This window comes from Phalangium opilio, unplaced genomic scaffold (assembly GCF_054372755.1).
Source record: "Phalangium opilio isolate 3A_F unplaced genomic scaffold, DU_Popi_V2 ptg000054l_1, whole genome shotgun sequence".
Taxonomy (NCBI): Eukaryota; Metazoa; Arthropoda; class Arachnida; order Opiliones; family Phalangiidae; genus Phalangium; species Phalangium opilio.
Window position 1 is genome coordinate 1440593 of NW_028324173.1, and position 12138 is coordinate 1452730.

Below are 12138 nucleotides of genomic sequence, written 5' to 3' on the forward strand. Positions count from 1 at the left end.
AATAAACTTAAAGACACATTTATAGGAATAATATTTTGGATTGATCCGACCAGTCAGTTATGGTCTAGTGGCTAGGATATCTGGCTCTCATCCAGAAGGCTCGGGTTCGATTCCTGGTAACGGAGCGAGTGCTTTTGTACCGCTTTTCAAGAATAGTCTTAAGGATATAGGTTTATGAATAGAATTAAGACTTGGTTGAAGAAGTCCGATATGGCCTAGTGGGTAGGATATCTGGCTTTCACCCAGAAGGCCCGGGTTCGATTCCCGGTATCGGAGCGAGTGCTTTTGTACCGCTTTTCAAGAATAGAATTAGGACTTGGTTGATCAAGGACGAGATGGTCTAGTCGCTAGGATACCTGAATTTCACCCAGAAGGCCCGGGTTCGATTCCCGGTATCGGAGCACGTGGTTTTGTACCGCTTTTCAAGAATAGACTTAAGGATATTGGTTTATGAATAGAATTAAGACTTGGTTAAGCAAGTCCGATATGGTCTATTGGCTAGGATATCTGGATGTCACGCAGAAGGGCGGGTTCGATTCCCGGTATCGGAGTGAGTGCTTTTGTACCGCTTTTGATGAATAAACTTAAAGACACATTTATGGGAATAATATTTTGGGTTGTTCCGACCAGTGAGATATGGTCTAGTGGCTAGGATATCTGGCTCTCATCCAGAAGGACCGGGCTCGATTCCCGGTATCGGAGCGAGTGCTTTTGTACCGCTTTTCAAGAATAGACTTAAGGATATTGGTTTATGAATAGAATTAAGACTTGATTAAGCAAGTCCTATATTGTCTAGTGGCTAGGATATCTGGCTGTCAGGCAGAAGGGCGGGTTCGATTCCCGATATCGGAGTGAGTGCTTTTGTACCGCTTTTGATGAATAAACTTAAAGACACATTTATAGGAATAATATTTTGGATTGTTCCGACCAGTCAGATATGGTCTAGTGGCTAGGATATCTGGCTCTCATCCAGAAGGCTCGGGTTCGACTCCCGGTATCGGAGCGAGTGCTTTTGTACCGCTTTTCAAGAATAGACTTAAGGATATAGGTTTATGAGTAGAATTAAGACTTGGTTGAAGAAGTCCGATATGGTCTAGTGGCTAGGATATCTGGCTTTCACCCAGAAGGCCCGGGTTCGATTCCCGGTATCGGAGCGAGTGGTTTTGTACCGCTTTTCAAGAATAGAAGACTTGGTTGATCAAGGACGATATGGTCTAGTCTCTAGGATACCTGACTTTCACCCAGAATTCCCGGGTTCGATTCCCGGTATCGGAGCACGTGGTTTTGTACCGCTTTTCAAGAATAGACTTAAGGACATAGGTTTATGAATAGAATTAAGACTTGTTTAAGCAAGTCCGATATGGTCTAGTGGCTAGGATATCTGGCTCTCACCCAGAAGGCCCAGGTTCTATTCCCGGTATCGGAGCGAGTGCCATTGTACCGCTTTTCAAGAATAGACTTAAGGATATTGGTTTATGAATAGAATTAAGACTTGGTTAAGCAAGTCCGATATGCTCTAGTGGCTAGGATATCTGGCTGTCACGCAAAAGGGCGGGTTCGATTCGCGGTATCGGAGTGAGTGCTTTTGTACCGCTTTTGATGAAAAAACTTAAAGACACATTTATGGGAATAATATTTTGGGTTGTTCCGACAAGTGAGATATGGTCTAGTGGCTAGGATATCTGGCTCTCACCCAGAAGGAACGGGTTCGATTCCCGGTATCGGAGCGAGTGCTTTTGTACCGCTTTTCAAGAATAGACTTAAGGATATTGGTTTATGAATAGAATTAAGACTTGATTAAGCAAGTCCGATATGGTCTAGTGGCTAGGATATCTGGATGTCACGCAGAAGGGCGGGTTCGATTCCCGGTATCGGAGTGAGTGCTTTTGTACCGCTTTTGATGAATAAACTTAAAGACACATTTATAGGAATAATATTTTGGATTGTTCCGACCAGTCAGATATGGTCTAGTGGCTAGGATATCTGGCTCTCATCCAGAAGGCTCGGGTTCGACTCCCGGTATCGGAGCGAGTGCTTTTGTACCGCTTTTCAAGAATAGACTTAAGGATATAGGTTTATGAATAGAATTAAGACTTGGTTGAAGAAGTCCGATATGGTCTAGTGGCTAGGATATCTGGCTTTCACCCAGAAGGCCCGGGTTCGATTCCCGGTATCGGAGCGAGTGGTTTTGTACCGCTTTTCAAGAATAGAAGACTTGGTTGATCAAGGACGATATGGGCTAGTCTCTAGGATACCTGACTTTCACCCAGAATTCCCGGGTTCGATTCCCGGTATCGGAGCACGTGGTTTTGTACCGCTTTTCAAGAATAGACTTAAGGACATAGGTATATGAATAGAATTAAGACTTGTTTAAGCAAGTCCGATATGGTCTAGTGGCTAGGATATCTGGCTCTCACCCAGAAGGCCCGGGTTCTATTCCCGGTATCGGAGCGAGTGTCATTGTACCGCTTTTCAAGAATAGACTTAAGGATATTGGTTTATGAATAGAATTAAGACTTGGTTAAGCAAGTCCGATATGCTCTAGTGGCTAGGATATCTGGCTGTCACGCAAAAGGGCGGGTTCAATTCCCGGTATCGGAGTGAGTGCTTTTGTACCGCTTTTGATGAATAAACTTAAAGACACATTTATGGGAATATTATTTTGGGTTGTTCCGACCAGTGAGATATGGTCTAGTGGCTAGGATATCTGGCTCTCACCCAGAAGGACCGGGTTCGATTCCCGGTATCGGAGCGAGTGCTTTTGTACCGCTTTTCAAGAATAGACTTAAGGATATTGGTTTATGAATAGAATTAAGACTTGATTAAGCAAGTCCGATATGGTCTAGTGGCTAGGATATCTGGATGTCACGCAGAAGGGCGGGTTCGATTCCCGGTATCGGAGTGAGTGCTTTTGTACCGCTTTTGATGAATAAACTTAAAGACACATTTATAGGAATAATATTTTGGATTGATCCGACCAGTCAGTTATGGTCTAGTGGCTAGGATATCTGGCTCTCATCCAGAAGGCTCGGGTTCGATTCCTGGTAACGGAGCGAGTGCTTTTGTACCGCTTTTCAAGAATAGTCTTAAGGATATAGGTTTATGAATAGAATTAAGACTTGGTTGAAGAAGTCCGAAATGGCCTAGTGTGTAGGATATCTGGCTTTCACCCAGAAGGCCCGGGTTCGATTCCCGGTATCGGAGCGAGTGCTTTTGTACCGCTTTTCAAGAATAGAATTAGGACTTGGTTGATCAAGGACGAGATGGTCTAGTCGCTAGGATACCTGAATTTCACCCAGAAGGCCCGGGTTCGATTCCCGGTATCGGAGCACGTGGTTTTGTACCGCTTTTCAAGAATAGACTTAAGGATATTGGTTTATGAATAGAATTAAGACTTGGTTAAGCAAGTCCGATATGGTCTATTGGCTAGGATATCTGGATGTCACGCAGAAGGGCGGGTTCGATTCCCGGTATCGGAGTGAGTGCTTTTGTACCGCTTTTGATGAATAAACTTAAAGACACATTTATGGGAATAATATTTTGGGTTGTTCCGACCAGTGAGATATGGTCTAGTGGCTAGGATATCTGGCTCTCATCCAGAAGGACCGGGCTCGATTCCCGGTATCGGAGCGAGTGCTTTTGTACCGCTTTTCAAGAATAGACTTAAGGATATTGGTTTATGAATAGAATTAAGACTTGATTAAGCAAGTCCTATATTGTCTAGTGGCTAGGATATCTGGCTGTCAGGCAGAAGGGCGGGTTCGATTCCCGATATCGGAGTGAGTGCTTTTGTACCGCTTTTGATGAATAAACTTAAAGACACATTTATAGGAATAATATTTTGGATTGTTCCGACCAGTCAGATATGGTCTAGTGGCTAGGATATCTGGCTCTCATCCAGAAGGCTCGGGTTCGACTCCCGGTATCGGAGCGAGTGCTTTTGTACCGCTTTTCAAGAATAGACTTAAGGATATAGGTTTATGAATAGAATTAAGACTTGGTTGAAGAAGTCCGATATGGTCTAGTGGCTAGGATATCTGGCTTTCACCCAGAAGGCCCGGGTTCGATTCCCGGTATCGGAGCGAGTGGTTTTGTACCGCTTTTCAAGAATAGAAGACTTGGTTGATCAAGGACGATATGGTCTAGTCTCTAGGATACCTGACTTTCACCCAGAATTCCCGGGTTCGATTCCCGGTATCGGAGCACGTGGTTTTGTACCGCTTTTCAAGAATAGACTTAAGGACATAGGTTTATGAATAGAATTAAGACTTGTTTAAGCAAGTCCGATATGGTCTAGTGGCTAGGATATCTGGCTCTCACCCAGAAGGCCCGGGTTCTATTCCCGGTATCGGAGCGAGTGCCATTGTACCGCTTTTCAAGAATAGACTTAAGGATATTGGTTTATGAATAGAATTAAGACTTGGTTAAGCAAGTCCGATATGGTCTAGTGGCTAGGATATCTGGCTTTCACCCAGAAGGCCCGGGTTCGATTCCCGGTATCGGAGCGAGTGCTTTTGTACCGCTTTTCAAGAATAGAAGACTTGGCTGATCAAGGACGATATGGTCTAGTCTCTAGGATACCTGACTTTCACCCAGAAGGCCCGGGTTCGATTCCCGGTATCGGAGCACGTGGTTTTGTACCGCTTTTCAAGAATAGACTTAAGGACATAGGTTTATGAATAGAATTAAGACTTGATTAAGCAAGTCCTATATTGTCTAGTGGCTAGGACATCTGGCTGTCAGGCAGAAGGGCGGGTTCGATTCCCGATATCGGAGTGAGTGCTTTTGTACCGCTTTTGATGAATAAACTTAAAGACACATTTATAGGAATAATATTTTGGATTGTTCCGACCAGTCAGATATGGTCTAGTGGCTAGGATATCTGGTTCTCATCCAGAAGGCTCGGGTTCGACTCCCGGTATCGGAGCGAGTGCTTTTGTACCGCTTTTCAAGAATAGACTTAAGGATATAGGTTTATGAATAGAATTAAGACTTGTTTAAGCAAGTCCGATATGGTCTAGTGGCTAGGATATCTGGCTCTCACCCAGAAGGCCCGGGTTCTATTCCCGGTATCGGAGCGAGTGCCATTGTACCGCTTTTCAAGAATAGACTTAAGGATATTGGTTTATGAATAGAATTAAGACTTGGTTAAGCAAGTCCGATATGCTCTAGTGGCTAGGATATCTGGCTGTCACGCAAAAGGGCGGGTTCGATTCGCGGTATCGGAGTGAGTGCTTTTGTACCGCTTTTGATGAATAAACTTAAAGACACATTTATGGGAATAATATTTTGGGTTGTTCCGACCAGTGAGATATGGTCTAGTGGCTAGGATATCTGGCTCTCACCCAGAAGGAACGGGTTCTATTCCCGGTATCGGAGCGAGTGCTTTTGTACCGCTTTTCAAGAATAGACTTAAGGATATTGGTTTATGAATAGAATTAAGACTTGATTAAGCAAGTCCGATATGGTCTAGTGGCTAGGATATCTGGATGTCACGCAGAAGGGCGGGTTCGATTCCCGGTATCGGAGTGAGTGCTTTTGTACCGCTTTTGATGAATAAACTTAAAGACACATTTATAGGAATAATATTTTATTTTGGTCCGACCAGTCAGATATGGTCTAGTGGCTAGGATATCTGGCTCTCATCCAGAAGGCTCCGGTTCGATTCCTGGTAACGGAGCGAGTGCTTTTGTACCGCTTTTCAAGAATAGACTTAAGGATATAGGTTTATGAATAGAATTAAGACTTGGTTGAAGAAGTCCGATATGGCCTAGTGGCTAGGATATCTGGCTTTCACCCAGAAGGCCCGGGTTCGATTCCCGGTATCGGAGCGAGTGCTTTTGTACCGCTTTTCAAGAATAGAATTAGGACTTGGTGGATCAAGGACGATATGGTCTAGTCGCTAGGATACCTGAATTTCACCCAGAAGGCCCGGGTTCGATTCCCGGTATCGGAGCACGTGGTTTTGTACCGCTTTTCAAGAATAGACTTAAGGATATTGGTTTATGAATAGAATTAAGACTTGGTTAAGCAAGTCCGATATGGTCTATTGGCTAGGATATCTGGATGTCACGCAGAAGGGCGGGTTCGATTCCCGGTATCGGAGTGAGTGCTTTTGTACCGCTTTTGATGAATAAACTTAAAGACACATTTATGGGAATAATATTTTGGGTTGTTCCGACCAGTGAGATATGGTCTAGTGGCTAGGATATCTGGCTCTCACCCAGAAGGACCGGGCTCGATTCCCGGTATCGGAGCGAGTGCTTTTGTACCGCTTTTCAAGAATAGACTTAAGGATATTGGTTTATGAATAGAATTAAGACTTGATTAAGCAAGTCCTATATTGTCTAGTGGCTAGGATATCTGGCTGTCAGGCAGAAGGGCGGGTTCGATTTCCGATATCGGAGTGAGTGCTTTTGTACCGCTTTTGATGAATAAACTTAAAGACACATTTATAGGAATAATATTTTGGATTGTTTCGACCAGTCAGATATGGTCTAGTGGCTAGGATATCTGGCTTTCACCCAGAAGGCCCGGGTTCGATTCCCGGTATCGGAGCGAGTGGTTTTGTACCGCTTTTCAAGAATAGAAGACTTGGTTGATCAAGGACGATATGGTCTAGTCTCTAGGATACCTGACTTTCACCCAGAATTCCCGGGTTCGATTCCCGGTATCGGAGCACGTGGTTTTGTACCGCTTTTCAAGAATAGACTTAAGGACATAGGTTTATGAATAGAATTAAGACTTGTTTAAGCCAGTCCGATATGGTCTAGTGGCTAGGATATCTGGCTCTCACCCAGAAGGCCCGGGTTCTATTCCCGGTATCGGAGCGAGTGCCATTGTACCGCTTTTCAAGAATAGACTTAAGGATATTGGTTTATGAATAGAATTAAGACTTGGTTAAGCAAGTCCGATATGGTCTAGTGGCTAGGATATCTGGCTTTCACCCAGAAGGCCCGGGTTCGATTCCCGGTATCGGAGCGAGTGCTTTTGTACCGCTTTTCAAGAATAGAAGACTTGGCTGATCAAGGACGATATGGTCTAGTCTCTAGGATACCTGACTTTCACCCAGAAGGCCCGGGTTCGATTCCCGGTATCGGAGCACGTGGTTTTGTACCGCTTTTCAAGAATAGACTTAAGGACATAGGTTTATGAATAGAATTAAGACTTGATTAAGCAAGTCCTATATTGTCTAGTGGCTAGGATATCTGGCTGTCAGGCAGAAGGGCGGGTTCGATTCCCGATATCGGAGTGAGTGCTTTTGTACCGCTTTTGATGAATAAACTTAAAGACACATTTATAGGAATAATATTTTGGATTGTTCCGACCAGTCAGATATGGTCTAGTGGCTAGGATATCTGGCTCTCATCCAGAAGGCTCGGGTTCGACTCCCGGTATCGGAGCGAGTGCTTTTGTACCGCTTTTCAAGAATAGACTTAAGTATATAGGTTTATGAATAGAATTAAGACTTGTTTAAGCAAGTCCGATATGGTCTAGTGGCTAGGATATCTGGCTCTCACCCAGAAGGCCCGGGTTCTATTCCCGGTATCGGAGCGAGTGCCATTGTACCGCTTTTCAAGAATAGACTTAAGGATATTGGTTTATGAATAGAATTAAGACTTTGTTAAGCAAGTCCGATATGCTCTAGTGGCTAGGATATCTGGCTGTCACGCAAAAGGGCGGGTTCAATTCCCGGTATCGGAGTGAGTGCTTTTGTACCGCTTTTGATGAATAAACTTAAAGACACATTTATGGGAATAATATTTTGGGTTGTTCTGACCAGTGAGATATGGTCAAGTGGCTAGGATATCTGGCTCTCACCCAGAAGGACCGGGTTCGATTCCCGGTATCGGAGCGAGTGCTTTTGTACCGCTTTTCAAGAATAGACTTAAGGATATTGGTTTATGAATAGAATTAAGACTTGATTAAGCAAGTCCGATATGGTCTAGTGGCTAGGATATCTGGATGTCACGCAGAAGGGCGGGTTCGATTCCCGGTATCGGAGTGAGTGCTTTTGTACCGCTTTTGATAAATAAACTTAAAGACACATTTATAGGAATAATATTTTGGATTGGTCCGACCAGTCAGATATGGTCTAGTGGCTAGGATATCTGGCTCTCATCCAGAAGGCTCGGGTTCGATTCCTGGTAACGGAGCGAGTGCTTTTGTACCGCTTTTCAAGAATAGACTTAAGGATATAGGTTTATGAATAGAATTAAGACTTGGTTGAAGAAGTCCGATATGGCCTAGTGGCTAGGATATCTGGCTTTCACCCAGAAGGCCCGGGTTCGATTCCCGGTATCGGAGTGAGTGCTTTTGTACCGCTTTTCAAGAATAGAATTAGGACTTGGTTGATCAAGGACGAGATGGTCTAGTCGCTAGGATACCTGAATTTCACCCAGAAGGCCCGGGTTCGATTCCCGGTATCGGAGCACGTGGTTTTGTACCGCTTTTCAAGAATAGACTTAAGGATATTGGTTTATGAATAGAATTAAGACTTGGTTAAGCAAGTCCGATATGGTCTATTGGCTAGGATATCTGGATGTCACGCAGAAGGGCGGGTTCGATTCCCGGTATCGGAGTGAGTGCTTTTGTACCGCTTTTGATGAATAAACTTAAAGACACATTTATGGGAATAATATTTTGGGTTGTTCCGACCAGTGAGATATGGTCTAGTGGCTAGGATATCTGGCTCTCATCCAGAAGGACCGGGCTCGATTCCCGGTATCGGAGCGAGTGCTTTTGTACCGCTTTTCAAGAATAGACTTAAGGATATTGGTTTATGAATAGAATTAAGACTTGATTAAGCAAGTCCTATATTGTCTAGTGGCTAGGATATCTGGCTGTCAGGCAGAAGGGCGGGTTCGATTCCCGATATCGGAGTGAGTGCTTTTGTACCGCTTTTGATGAATAAACTTAAAGACACATTTATAGGAATAATATTTTGGATTGTTCCGAACAGTCAGATATGGTCTAGTGGCTAGGATATCTGGCTCTCATCCAGAAGGCTCGGGTTCGACTCCCGGTATCGGAGCGAGGGCTTTTGTACCGCTTTTCAAGAATAGACTTAAGGATATAGGTTTATGAATAGAATTAAGACTTGGTTGAAGAAGTCCGATATGGTCTAGTGGCTAGGATATCTGGCTTTCACCCAGAAGGCCCGGGTTCGATTCCCGGTATCGGAGCGAGTGGTTTTGTACCGCTTTTCAAGAATAGAAGACTTGGTTGATCAAGGACGATATGGTCTAGTCTCTAGGATACCTGACTTTCACCCAGAATTCCCGGGTTCGATTCCCGGTATCGGAGCACGTGGTTTTGTACCGCTTTTCAAGAATAGACTTAAGGACATAGGTTTATGAATAGAATTAAGACTTGTTTAAGCAAGTCCGATATGGTCTAGTGGCTAGGATATCTGGCTCTCACCCAGAAGGCCCGGGTTCTATTCCCGGTATCGGAGCGAGTGCCATTGTACCGCTTTTCAAGAATAGACTTAAGGATATTGGTGTATGAATAGAATTAAGACTTGGTTAAGCAAGTCCGATATGCTCTAGTGGCTAGGATATCTGGCTGTCACGCAAAAGGGCGGGTTCAATTCCCGGTATCGGAGTGAGTGCTTTTGTACCGCTTTTGATGAATAAACTTAAAGACACATTTATGGGAATAATATTTTGGGTTGTTCCGACCAGTGAGATATGGTGTAGTGGCTAGGATATCTGGCTCTCACCCAGAAGGACCGGGTTCGATTCCCGGTATCGGAGCGAGTGCTTTTGTACCGCTTTTCAAGAATAGACTTAAGGATATTGGTTTATGAATAGAATTAAGACTTGATTAAGCAAGTCCGATATGGTCTAGTGGCTAGGATATCTGGATGTCACGCAGAAGGGCGGGTTCGATTCCCGGTATCGGAGTGAGTGCTTTTGTACCGCTTTTGATGAATAAACTTAAAGACACATTTATAGGAATAATATTTTGGATTGGTCCGACCAGTCAGATATGGTCTAGTGGCTAGGATATCTGGCTCTCATCCAGAAGGCTCGGGTTCGATTCCTGGTAACGGAGCGAGTGCTTTTGTACCGCTTTTCAAGAATAGACTTAAGGATATAGGTTTATGAATAGAATTAAGACTTGGTTGAAGAAGTCCGATATGGCCTAGTGGCTAGGATATCTGGCTTTCACCCAGAAGGCCCGGGTTCGATTCCCGGTATCGGAGCGAGTGCTTTTGTACCGCTTTTCAAGAATAGAATTAGGACTTGGTTGATCAAGGACGAGATGGTCTAGTCGCTAGGATACCTGAATTTCACCCAGAAGGCCCGGGTTCGATTCCCGGTATCGGAGCACGTGGTTTTGTACCGTTTTTCAAGAATAGACTTAAGGATATTGGTTTATGAATAGAATTAAGACTTGGTTAAGCAAGTCCGATATGGTCTATTGGCTAGGATATCTGGATGTCACGCAGAAGGGCGGGTTCGATTCCCGGTATCGGAGTGAGTGCTTTTGTACCGCTTTTGATGAATAAACTTAAAGACACATTTATGGGAATAATATTTTGGGTTGTTCCGACCAGTGAGATATGGTCTAGTGGCTAGGATATCTGGCTCTCACCCAGAAGGACCGGGCTCGATTCCCGGTATCGGAGCGAGTGCTTTTGTACCGCTTTTCAAGAATAGACTTAAGGATATTGGTTTATGAATAGAATTAAGACTTGATTAAGCAAGTCCTATATTGTCTAGTGGCTAGGATATCTGGCTGTCAGGCAGAAGGGCGGGTTCGATTCCCGATATCGGAGTGAGTGCTTTTGTACCGCTTTTGATGAATAAACTTAAAGACACATTTATAGGAATAATATTTTGGATTGCTCCGACCAGTCAGATATGGTCTAGTGGCTAGGATATCTGGCTCTCATCCAGAAGGCTCGGGTTCGACTCCCGGTATCGGAGCGAGTGCTTTTGTACCGCTTTTCAAGAATAGACTTAAGGATATAGGTTTATGAATAGAATTAAGACTTGGTTGAAGAAGTCCGATATGGTCTAGTGGCTAGGATATCTGGCTCTCATCCAGAAGGCTCGGGTTCGATTCCTGGTAACGGAGCGAGTGCTTTTGTACCGCTTTTCAAGAATAGACTTAAGGATATAGGTTTATGAATAGAATTAAGACTTGGTTGAAGAAGTCCGATATGGCCTAGTGGCTAGGATACCTGAATTTCACCCAGAAGGCCCGGGTTCGATTCCCGGTATCGGAGCACGTGGTTTTGTACCGCTTTTCAAGAATAGACTTAAGGATATTGGTTTATGAATAGAATTAAGACTTGGTTAAGCAAGTCCGATATGGTCTATTGGCTAGGATATCTGGATGTCACCAGAAGGGCGGGTTCGATTCCCGGTATCGGAGTGAGTGCTTTTGTACCGCTTTTCAAGAATAGACTTAAGGATATTGGTTTATGAATAGAATTAAGACTTGGTTTAGCAAGTCCGATATGGTCTAGTGGCTAGGATATCTGGCTTTCACCCAGAAGGCCCGGGTTCGATTCCCGGTATCGGAGCGAGTGCTTTTGTACCGCTTTTCAAGAATAGAAGACTTGGCTGATCAAGGACGATATGGTCTAGTCTCTAGGATACCTGACTTTCACCCAGAAGGCCCGGGTTCGATTCCCGGTATCGGAGCTCGTGGTTTTGTACCGCTTTTCAAGAATAGACTTAAGGACATAGGTTTATGAATAGAATTAAGACTTGATTAAGCAAGTCCTATATTGTCTAGTGGCTAGGATATCTGGCTGTCAGGCAGAAGGGCGGGTTCGATTCCCGATATCGGAGTGAGTGCTTTTGTACCGCTTTTGATGAATAAACTTAAAGACACATTTATAGGAATAATATTTTGGATTGTTCCGACCAGTCAGATATGGTCTAGTGGCTAGGATATCTGGCTCTCATCCAGAAGGCTCGGGTTCGACTCCCGGTATCGGAGCGAGTGCTTTTGTACCGCTTTTCAAGAATAGACTTAAGGATATTGGTTTATGAATAGAATTAAGACTTGGTTTAGCAAGTCCGATATGGTCTAGTGGCTAGGATATCTGGCTTTCACCCAGAAGGCCCGGGTTCGATTCCCGGTATCGGAGCGAGTGCTTTTGTACCGCTTTTCAAG

At 44.2% G+C, this 12138-nt stretch overlaps 19 non-coding genes across 19 annotated transcripts; all 19 read left to right on the forward strand.

Annotated features, from left to right (window-relative positions):
• The first annotated feature begins 204 nt into the window (after nt 1-204).
• Nucleotides 205-276, forward strand: TRNAE-UUC (transfer RNA glutamic acid (anticodon UUC)). Its single transcript has one exon. It is a non-coding gene; the product is annotated as a tRNA-Glu (tRNA).
• An 806-nt stretch (nt 277-1082) lies between these two features.
• TRNAE-UUC (transfer RNA glutamic acid (anticodon UUC)) lies at nt 1083-1154 on the forward strand. Its single transcript has one exon. It is a non-coding gene; the product is annotated as a tRNA-Glu (tRNA).
• A 953-nt stretch (nt 1155-2107) lies between these two features.
• TRNAE-UUC (transfer RNA glutamic acid (anticodon UUC)) lies at nt 2108-2179 on the forward strand. The gene has a single exon. It is a non-coding gene; the product is annotated as a tRNA-Glu (tRNA).
• Nucleotides 2180-2379: 200 nt separating this feature from the next.
• Nucleotides 2380-2451, forward strand: TRNAE-CUC (transfer RNA glutamic acid (anticodon CUC)). The gene has a single exon. It is a non-coding gene; the product is annotated as a tRNA-Glu (tRNA).
• Nucleotides 2452-4010: 1559 nt separating this feature from the next.
• On the forward strand, nt 4011-4082 carry TRNAE-UUC (transfer RNA glutamic acid (anticodon UUC)). The gene has a single exon. It is a non-coding gene; the product is annotated as a tRNA-Glu (tRNA).
• Nucleotides 4083-4282: 200 nt separating this feature from the next.
• Nucleotides 4283-4354, forward strand: TRNAE-CUC (transfer RNA glutamic acid (anticodon CUC)). The gene has a single exon. It is a non-coding gene; the product is annotated as a tRNA-Glu (tRNA).
• Nucleotides 4355-4433: 79 nt separating this feature from the next.
• TRNAE-UUC (transfer RNA glutamic acid (anticodon UUC)) lies at nt 4434-4505 on the forward strand. The gene has a single exon. It is a non-coding gene; the product is annotated as a tRNA-Glu (tRNA).
• A 501-nt stretch (nt 4506-5006) lies between these two features.
• Nucleotides 5007-5078, forward strand: TRNAE-CUC (transfer RNA glutamic acid (anticodon CUC)). Its single transcript has one exon. It is a non-coding gene; the product is annotated as a tRNA-Glu (tRNA).
• Nucleotides 5079-5759: 681 nt separating this feature from the next.
• On the forward strand, nt 5760-5831 carry TRNAE-UUC (transfer RNA glutamic acid (anticodon UUC)). The gene has a single exon. It is a non-coding gene; the product is annotated as a tRNA-Glu (tRNA).
• A 655-nt stretch (nt 5832-6486) lies between these two features.
• On the forward strand, nt 6487-6558 carry TRNAE-UUC (transfer RNA glutamic acid (anticodon UUC)). Its single transcript has one exon. It is a non-coding gene; the product is annotated as a tRNA-Glu (tRNA).
• A 200-nt stretch (nt 6559-6758) lies between these two features.
• TRNAE-CUC (transfer RNA glutamic acid (anticodon CUC)) lies at nt 6759-6830 on the forward strand. The gene has a single exon. It is a non-coding gene; the product is annotated as a tRNA-Glu (tRNA).
• A 79-nt stretch (nt 6831-6909) lies between these two features.
• TRNAE-UUC (transfer RNA glutamic acid (anticodon UUC)) lies at nt 6910-6981 on the forward strand. The gene has a single exon. It is a non-coding gene; the product is annotated as a tRNA-Glu (tRNA).
• Nucleotides 6982-7482: 501 nt separating this feature from the next.
• Nucleotides 7483-7554, forward strand: TRNAE-CUC (transfer RNA glutamic acid (anticodon CUC)). Its single transcript has one exon. It is a non-coding gene; the product is annotated as a tRNA-Glu (tRNA).
• A 681-nt stretch (nt 7555-8235) lies between these two features.
• TRNAE-UUC (transfer RNA glutamic acid (anticodon UUC)) lies at nt 8236-8307 on the forward strand. The gene has a single exon. It is a non-coding gene; the product is annotated as a tRNA-Glu (tRNA).
• Nucleotides 8308-9113: 806 nt separating this feature from the next.
• On the forward strand, nt 9114-9185 carry TRNAE-UUC (transfer RNA glutamic acid (anticodon UUC)). Its single transcript has one exon. It is a non-coding gene; the product is annotated as a tRNA-Glu (tRNA).
• A 200-nt stretch (nt 9186-9385) lies between these two features.
• TRNAE-CUC (transfer RNA glutamic acid (anticodon CUC)) lies at nt 9386-9457 on the forward strand. The gene has a single exon. It is a non-coding gene; the product is annotated as a tRNA-Glu (tRNA).
• A 681-nt stretch (nt 9458-10138) lies between these two features.
• TRNAE-UUC (transfer RNA glutamic acid (anticodon UUC)) lies at nt 10139-10210 on the forward strand. Its single transcript has one exon. It is a non-coding gene; the product is annotated as a tRNA-Glu (tRNA).
• Nucleotides 10211-11467: 1257 nt separating this feature from the next.
• Nucleotides 11468-11539, forward strand: TRNAE-UUC (transfer RNA glutamic acid (anticodon UUC)). The gene has a single exon. It is a non-coding gene; the product is annotated as a tRNA-Glu (tRNA).
• Nucleotides 11540-12040: 501 nt separating this feature from the next.
• On the forward strand, nt 12041-12112 carry TRNAE-UUC (transfer RNA glutamic acid (anticodon UUC)). Its single transcript has one exon. It is a non-coding gene; the product is annotated as a tRNA-Glu (tRNA).
• Nucleotides 12113-12138: the final 26 nt, after the last annotated feature.